General features: G+C 55.7%; 1 protein-coding gene across 1 annotated transcript in view; it reads left to right on the top strand.

Annotated features, from left to right (window-relative positions):
- The first annotated feature begins 970 nt into the window (after nt 1-970).
- JAKMIP1 (janus kinase and microtubule interacting protein 1) overlaps nt 971-8,760 on the top strand; it is a 128,228-nt gene continuing 120,438 nt past the window's right edge. The window contains exon 1 of the mRNA XM_044226236.1: nt 971-1,019. The gene's annotated coding sequence lies outside the window, so the exon portion shown is untranslated. The remainder of the gene's footprint in view (nt 1,020-8,760) is intronic.

Genomic DNA, 8,760 nt, shown 5'->3' with positions numbered 1-8,760 from the left:
AGTATCCCTAGATCTTAAGGGGTCCCTGGTACAAAGTAGGTGCCCAATCGATATTTGTGGAATGAAACTGAAAGAATGGATCTTTGCCTCACTAATTTACCCTTCCTTCAAGTCTCTACTAGATATATCATTCATTTCACTATTTCTTGGTGACAGGATTTTTTTTTTTTTTTTTTTTTTTTTTTTTTTTTTGCCTAGTGGTAAGGCTCCGCCACTTGCTGTGTCACTTTCAACGTTTCCTTTAACCTGTGACCCTGAGATTGCAGTAGGCACAAAGGGGAGAATACAGGTCGCTCGGCCGTTATGTCTTCCCTGACCACCAATGGCCTAGGATGGTCACAGTCCCAGGTGAGGGCAGGGATGAGCCTCCTGGGGACTTTAGCCTCGACTGCAGCCGGCAAACTCCTCCTGGTCCAAGGCAGCTCCGACCCAGCGGGCGCCACGACCCCGCGTGATACGGGGCGCTCAGCCGCGGGACCCCAGCCCTTCCCCGGTGCTGGCCGCGCGGCCAAGTGCGCACGCTCAGGCCTCCCCACACCTCCTCCCGCTGCCGCCTAACCGCTCCCAGCCTCGGCCCCGGGCGGGGGCGGGGCGAGTGCCTCGCCTTCCCCCCTGACTGGCAGGAGGACAGGCCAGTCGGAGGGGAGACCCGGGGGAGGGGCGGAGCCTCGCCGTGAGCCGGGCGCCGGGCGGTAGCAGGAGCTGCAGCCGGGAGCGTGCGGCACGCGCTGCCGGCTGCCCCGAGCGCCGTCACCGGCGCCGCCGCACCTCGACCCCCGCCCCGCAGAGCCGCGCGCGCGTATCTGTCCGTATTCCTCGGTTGCTTATTACGATTTTTCTTTCTTTCTTTCTTTCTTTTTTTTGCACGCAACCTTTTTCTGTTCCGTTTTGTCCTTTTTAAGGCGGGGGCGGCGGCAGCGTAAGCTCGGGGCGGGGAGGGGGCGGCCGGAGGATGCGGCGCGGGGCTGCGCTCGCTACGTCCGCAGCTGCTGCCCGGCTCGGGCCTGAGCGCCGAGCAGGTGGGTACAGGTGCGCCCGCGGGGGGTGGCGGGAGGCGCGCCCTGGCCGAAGGGCGCCCGCGGACCCAGCGACCGATGGGCGGACCCCGCGGCAGGGGACGCAATGACCGGTGCCGCCCCGCCCCATCGCCCACCTCCCCTTCTTCCAGCCTTCGCGCCCCTCCAGATCCCCTGCCGCTCTCGCGTCTCACCTCCGTGGTCCCCCATCCTTCGGTTCCCATCCCCCATCCCCCATTCCCCTCCAAATCCCCCTGCAGCGTCTCCCAGCAAGAGGACTCTGCGTCGCCTCCCTCATAGGCCCCCTCCCCGTACTGCCCCCAGCCCCCCTCTCTCCCTTACGCCACCCCTATTTCCACTTCTCTCCCCATTCCGCCCCCGAGCCAAGAAGGGGGAGGGGGAACCCACCCGCTGCCTCCAGGGAGTGGCGCGGGGGGCGTGGCCGCCCGGTTCCCTCGGAGTCCTACCCACTGAGTAAGTCAGCGTACCCCCAGGTCCCAGCCAAGGTGGCGCAGAGGTTGGAGCTCTGGCCGCTCCGGGGCGGCAGGGGGCCGGGAGGGGCAGCCCTGCCTGCACCCCCGCCCCACGCACAGCACCCGCCGCTGCGGCCGCTGCCACGCACTCCCCCGCGCTGCTCCGCCCACGTGGGCTCCGGGAGGAGGCTGAAGCGCTGGGAAGAAAGGCTGGTACCCACCCTGCTGCCCCGCCGGCGCGCCCTGGGCGCACGCAGCCTCTGGAGATGGCGCACAAGGATTGGCTCCGGGGGACCGGGCACCTTTCCTGGACGCCCTGCCTTAGTGCCCATGCCCTCGTCCCCAGCCGCCTGCCCCCTCACTCCATCACTCCACCTTCCCTGCTGCGAGCTCTTGACGATCCGGCCTCGTCATCCCTGATGGAGGACTCTTGCCAGGCTGGAGTCTTTCGCATAGCCCTAGAAGCACCCGCCCCCACCCCCCCAACACACCACCACCCCTCCCCACACACCGTAGTCTGCCTTTCTCCTGATGGCTTGGCCGGCCTGGGCTCTCTGCCAGCCTCTGCCCGGCTCTTTAGACTGTAGAGATACTGTATCTAACTGCTGGTCCTCCCCCACCCCCACCCTTTCCACGCACATTCACAGGCACACGTCCTTGGCCTTTGCTTGTGCTGTTCCCTCTTTGGGAACGCCCTTCCTTCAACTGGCCAGCTTCTTCTCCATGAAGGTCAGAGAGAACCCCTTGCCCTGCCTGAGCTTCTATGTATGGCAGAATGGGACTCACTGTTATCCTTTCTGATGGTCTTGGCCTCCCAGGCCAGATTAGTAGATTTTGAAGCCCAGGGGAAGCCTCGGCCTTTCACATAGGGCTTGGGTCACAGTACATATCCCACCTGAGAGGGGCCCTTCCTGCTAACTGAGTGACCAGCAGGTATAGGGTGGGTCTTTGGAGATGCTGGCTTCTCCTCCAGACCTGGGGCAGGTGGGTGGCACTTCCATGAGCCGATGGATAAGGAGGTTTGGGGATGGCATGGGGGTGGTCAGCACCCCTCTCTGATGCTTGCCCAACATGAGAGGGCATGACTGCACGTGGTTTGTAATGCCGAGCATCTCTCCAGAGCACGGCGGTAACTCCCACCTTGAGACTTGTCCCAGTGAGAAGTCCCTTGAAGGGTCAGGGTGTGGGCCCAACAAATGCAATCATTGCCATTGTCCTTTGCAAACCATCCTTAGCAGCTTCTGTGACCTCACACGTTCTTCGCATTCTGGTTTCCCTGGCCCACCTCTCTCCCTTGCCCCACTGTCTCAGCCTCATGTGCTTCCTCTGTGTTTGCCAGGCCTGTCTTCTCACTTAGGCTTCTCCCCACATACTGTGGTTTTGTTTGGTTTCAGTTTTGGTTTTTGGTTTTCCTGGGAGATGTGCCCTCTTTCGTCTGCCTGGAGTACTATTCATATGTGAAGGCCCAGGTCTCCTGTGAAGTCTTGGTGGTGTTTCCTGACTTTGCCGGATAGATTGTGGGTTCTCTCGTCTGTGCTCTTTTAGAACATTTATCCATGTATAGTTTCGTGGGTGTGTAGTTTTTCCCTAAGCAGACCTTGGCCACTGGAGAGTGGGGTCACAGTGAGGTCTGAGGGGGAGCCCCTCTTGGACAGGTGGGGGGGTTCCACCTTCCTGGGGAGGCAGTCACGCCCACATCAATCATGCCAGTGCTATAAGAGGGACGTGCATAGGGAGGGACAGAGCTTGACGGTCTCTGCTTGGCCTAGCCAGAGGTTTCACGGTGAGGAGCCAGGATGGAGGCCTTTTGGTGTAGAGGGTTGGTTGGGGCTGGGAGAGGAGCGGCAGAAGGAACAATTGCTGAGCAAGGCATGAGAATGAGACCCTGCCTCTCTGCAGGCTCTGGGGCACTGCCTGGTGCCCACCGGGGCCCTGACCCTCTCCCGGCTGAGGCTAAGGTGGTGCCTCCCACCTGGGTTTTGTAATCCAAATGGGGTGCCTCCTACAGAAAGATTGGTGATGACTGCACCGTGTTCTGGGTCTCCTTGCTTGGTTTCCTTGGGGTGTTTAGGCCATTTTTGCCAGCCTTCTGAAGTTGATTCACCTTTGTCCTATCCCTTAAGGCTGTGTGATCTTGGGCCATAGGATTAACCTTTCTGAGCCTCCCATTTCCTGAAGAATGGGGACAGTGGTCTCTGTGGCATGGCTGGTGTGGGTATCCGAGTGTTGTCTCTGGGCACAGGCACCACTGAATAAGTGGTCATGATGACGGGGGTGTGTGTGTTTCAAAAGTCAGTCCTTTGGTTTTGTCCCAGAGCAACCACCCAGAGCAGAGGCCCTCAGTGTCCCTCCCTCGCTAACAACCTCAAGCAAATAAGCTACACATTCCATAAATGGGAGTGAGTGATGGAGGGAGCGGGTGTGTGTTGGCTCCTGGGAATTGTGCATGCTTGTGGGAGAAGGTGCTGAGGGCTGCGGGCAGGAGTCCTGAGCTCAGCGTGCACTAGTGAAGGCCACCCACCTGCCTCGAGCATCTCCTTTGATGCTTCTGTCATCTGGGCTTCTTTCCTGCTCAGTGGTGACAGTGATTTCCACCCAGTTCCTAGGAAGACTCTTACCCCCTTAAAGGAACAAACCATCAGCACCAGCTGGGTGAGCTAGCTGAGCTAGGTGAGCAGGGCTGGAACTGGGCTGGGTCGGAGGGGCTGCACTGAGGACCAGCTCCGACCTCCTTGGGCAAGTTCAATGCCCGGGTCCTTTTCCTGGGATGCTCACATGAGGAATAGAGCTATCGTTGCTTAAACTCCCATTCCTTCTGGGAATTCTTTCTCACTGAAGCTGCACAGCACCCCTCTAGGGAAAGGCTTATGTGGGCACCTGACAAACAGGGACTGAGCTTGGAGGTGGAGGTGGAGGGAGGCAGAGGCAGAACTCGCCAGGGTGGGGCAGCGGAGGGGAGGGGGTAGCGCCTATGCTCCAGAACTTAGGTGTTGCTCTGTGGAACATGCTGATCCCTGTAATGGAAAGTCGACCTTCCTACAGGACCCATGTGAGGAATGAATCAGAGGATGCTTCTCTGTGCTTTTGATCGAAATCGGTTACCTTGAAGCCAGTAGAAGCCATTAGTGCTGCTGCAATCCGAGGCTCAGGAAAGGTACTCCAGGGCCGGTCAGCAGTGGGACCTTGTTTGTCATTGTCCTTCTAGCCCAGAACACTGTCAGAAAATGTTTTCTTGGGGCGCCTGGGTGGCTCAGTGGGTTAAAGCCTCTGCCTTCGGCTCAGGTCATGATCTCAGGGTCCTGGGATCGAGCCCCGCATCGTGCTCTCTGCTTAGCGGGGAGCCTGCTTCCCCCTCTTTCTCTGCCTGCCTCTCTGCCTACTTGTGTTCTCTATCAAATAAATAAATAAAATCTTAAAAAAAATGTTTTCTTTGCTCTGGCCTTTGGAAGGCCATGTGGACAGCCCAGGAACCTTGGGCCAGCGTGGAGGGGCAGGAACCAGGGGGTGGGGCGCTGGGACCCTCATGCTGTGAGGAGCCCCTCCTGTAGGAGGTGGGAGGGGAAGAGCTTGCAGAGAGGAGCCCCAGAGGGCATGGAGGCTCCGCTCTCGTCTTCGGTATTACTGTTTATTTTTGCGACTGCAACAGGAAGTATTTTACCTCTCACTCATCTCTAGAAATGAATCGAGTTAAATGCCATTTTTCTTAATTGTAGCGGTTAACGTTTGTTAAGCACCTACCAAGGCCAGGGTATGTGCCAGAGGTTGGCAAGTGGCAACCCTATAACCCGATGCCCACTTCTGTAAATAAAGTTTTATTGGCACCCAGCCACGCCCATTGGCGCACCTGTTGCTGTGGCTGCTTTCCTGCTGTGTTGGCAGAGTTTCACCACTGTGGCCATCACCTGTAAAGCCAGAAACACTACCTGGCCCTTTGCAGCTGGGAGTTTTCTGCCTGCCCAGTCTGTGCTGTCCCCATTTGGGTTCATTCAGTTCCGGACACAAGCCTAGAGGGAGGTGCCTTGCGTTTGTCACTTTACAGCCCACTGCGGGGGTCACAGAGCTCATAAGTGGGGAGCAGGGACTGCACCCAAGCAGTCCACATTATTATTTTTTTGGGGGGGATTTATATATTTTTAATTAGCTTCTTTTTAAAAAAAAGATTTTATTTATTTGACAGAGATCACAATTAGGTGGAGAGGCAGGCAGAGAGAGAGGGGGAAGCAGGCTCCCTGCTTAGCAGAGAGCCTGATGCAGGTCTTGATCCCAAGACCCTGAGATCATGACCTGAGCTGAAGGCAGAGGCTTAACCCACTGAGCCATCCAGGTGCCCCTTTAATTAGCTTCTAATTGAATTTTGCCATGTTTAGAGAATATGTTCTGTATGATATCTATTTTTAAAAATTTACTGACAGTTTCTTTTTTTAAGAAAATATTTATTTTAGAGAGACCAAAAGAGAGCGCTTGTGTGAGCGGGGCGGGGGAGGGGCAGAAGGCAAGAGAGGGAGAGGGAGAGAGACTCTCAAGCCAACCCCTGCTGAGTGTGGAGCTGATGCAGGGCTCTATCCTAGGACCCTGAGATCATGCTCTGAGCCCAAAGCAAGAATCGGTTGCTTAGCCAACTGAGCACCCGGGTGCCCCTGTTGACAGTTTCTTAATGACCTAGTACCTGATCATTTCTTAAAACATCTTTGTGTTACATGTATATATAATATTTAATAATGGTTATCACGGTAACCATATTTAAGTGTACTGCTCAGTGGCAGTTAAGTGTGTTCACATTGTTGAGTAACTGTCCCCATCTAAGTCCAGAATGTTCCCGTCATCCCAGACTGGCAGTCCCCACTCTTAACCCGTGACCCCATGCTGCGTTGTAGGAATTTTGTAGGGGAAAAGGCAAATGTCAGTGGCATCATAATTTAGCGCGGGAGGCTTTTGATGGCAGCTTTGCGTTTGAATGCTGGCTCTGCCACTTGCCAGCTGATGGTGGACAAGCCCGCCTCCTTTGTTCAATAGGGACAGCCCCAGTCCCTCTGCCCGCAGATCAGGTGGAAGGGGACGAAATAAAGAGCAGAGGTGAAGGCCCAGCTCACGTGGCAGATGGTGGGTACGATGCTGTTCCCTTGAGCAGCCACACCTTAACGGGGTATCAGGTCTGTCCTCTCTGGGAGACCCGTGGTGTCCCCTTTATCCTTTCCAAGGTACTGGAAGCATCCCCAGGACCCATCACGTGTCCTGCAGCTCCCACCTAGACCTCAGAGGACCCAGATGCTGGGTGGATGCGGCCTCCTGCTGTTCTTCCTACCCCAGGGCCCAGACTTGGCTGCAGGGCCACACCAGGGAATGAAAAGAGGTTCTGTATGCGACCATCCTGAGACTGCCAAGGGCTGCCCATGTGGCAGTAATGCTCTTGTGTGTGCCAGGTCAAGGGATGTGGTGGCTTGGCCTTCTGGCCCCAGTGCCACCAGCTTGGCTTTGTTTTGATTTGGGAGCCCTGGCCTGGCCCCTGGTCCCTTCCTCAGGGCTGGAGGGGTGGGACACACCACTGAACGGTGTCCTGCTTCCTTTGCAGGATGGGCAGCCTGTGAGGACCCTGAGCTATGGGGAGTGGAGGCGAGGAATGATCTGGTGTGGTAGCTGTCCACTTCCCCTAACTTTGGAGCCTTTGTCCCCTCTCCTCTTCTGTTCTGTGCAGTTGCTTCTGGAGGCCCATCGTTCCTATCTGATTACGGAGACGCAGGGATATGTGCAACGGCGGCCATCCTGACTCTTCGGTTGAAAGAGTTCTCCGCCTCTCCCTCCCACCCCCGCTTTTTAAAAAAATTAAGGTGAAATTGGCACAACCTAAGATGAACCATTTCAAAGCATACCATTCGGTGGCATTTAGCGCCTTTGCAAAGTTGAACGACCAAGGCCAAACATTTAGTTCCAAACATTTTTCCCAACAAATATCTAGTTACAAAACACGTTCTTTGCCTGCAATGAAAGCCCTGTCCCCATTAAGCAGCTCCTCGGCATTTCCCCCTCCCGCAGCCTCTGGCAGCCAGTGGTCTGCTTTGCATCTCTAAGGATTTGCCCATTCTGGACATTATGTATCAATGGAACCCTATTACACGTGGCCTCTTGCAACGGGCTCCTTTCACTCAGCATCAGGTCCTCGAGGGTCACCCAGTTGTAGTGGGTGTCAGTGCTGTAGCACCTTATAGGTGAGTAATATTTCATGGCATGGCTAGACCATGTTTTATTATCCATTCATCTCTTGATGGGTGTTTGGGTGGTTTCCACTTTTTGGCTGGAGTGCATGGTGTTTGAAGCAAGGCTTGAAGTGTTAAAAATGTTCTTCCTGGGGCCCCTGCTGCCCAGGTTCCTTTCTGGTACGACTCTCCTCTCACTGCTCAGGCATCATTCAGCCACTCAGCAGATGCTCCTGGGTGTGGACCCCATGCGGGGCACCGCGCTGGGAGCCTCCAGCCTTGACTTGTCCTTGACATCTGGAGAATGGTTTGTTGTCTTCTCATTTTCGAAGCCCGGGGTGTGGGAGTGCCCTGAGACAGGAGGAATGGCAGGGGGGCCCCCACCCCATGGCTCCAGAGAAGCTGCTGCCATGGGGGCCCGGTTGCCTTTCTACTGTTTCCTGGAACATGCTGGATCCTTACCGCTCTGAGGTTTGTGCTTGCTGCCTGCTGTCTGCCATGCTCTTCCCTGCCCTCACCAGAACTATGGTCTTTTCATCCTTCATGTCTCAGCTTAAATTTCCTCGCCTTGCAGAGGTCTACCCTGTCCATTCCAGGTAGTTGCCCACCTCCCCTCTGCTGTTATTCTCCCCTACTGCAGTCGGTTTTCTTCTGAAATCATCACCATCCGAAGGGAATTTTCCTTGTCTGTTATCATTCTCCCATCGCTGTAAGCTAGGGCAAAAGCACCAGGAGGGCAGGAACCTTGCCTGGTATATTTGTGCTCATCTTTCAACACACGCTATTGGTATGTAGCAGGTGCTCAATAAATAATTGCTGGTGTTGCTTGAGTCAGATGCAACTTAGCTTCCTGAGTGCACCTTGCTAGCTCCAGACCTAGAGCACATCTCCTAAGCTTTCTGAGCCTCTCTTCCTTTTTCAGTCCACATGGAGACCATCCAGGGTCCCTAGCTCATGGGATTGGTGCAAGTTCAGAAGTAACCTGGGCAGACTGCCCAGAGCCATATTAGTATTCTGTAGGTGTTTGTAACCAGCGCTGCTGCTGGGGTAGTTGGAGATGTGGTCCTAGTGATTATGAAT

The sequence above is a fragment of the Neovison vison genome, chromosome 11, assembly GCF_020171115.1.
Source record: "Neovison vison isolate M4711 chromosome 11, ASM_NN_V1, whole genome shotgun sequence".
NCBI lineage: Eukaryota > Metazoa > Chordata > Mammalia > Carnivora > Mustelidae > Neogale > Neogale vison.
The sequence above is the reverse complement of the archived record's forward strand: the minus strand, read 5'-3'. Positions and strand labels throughout refer to the sequence as shown.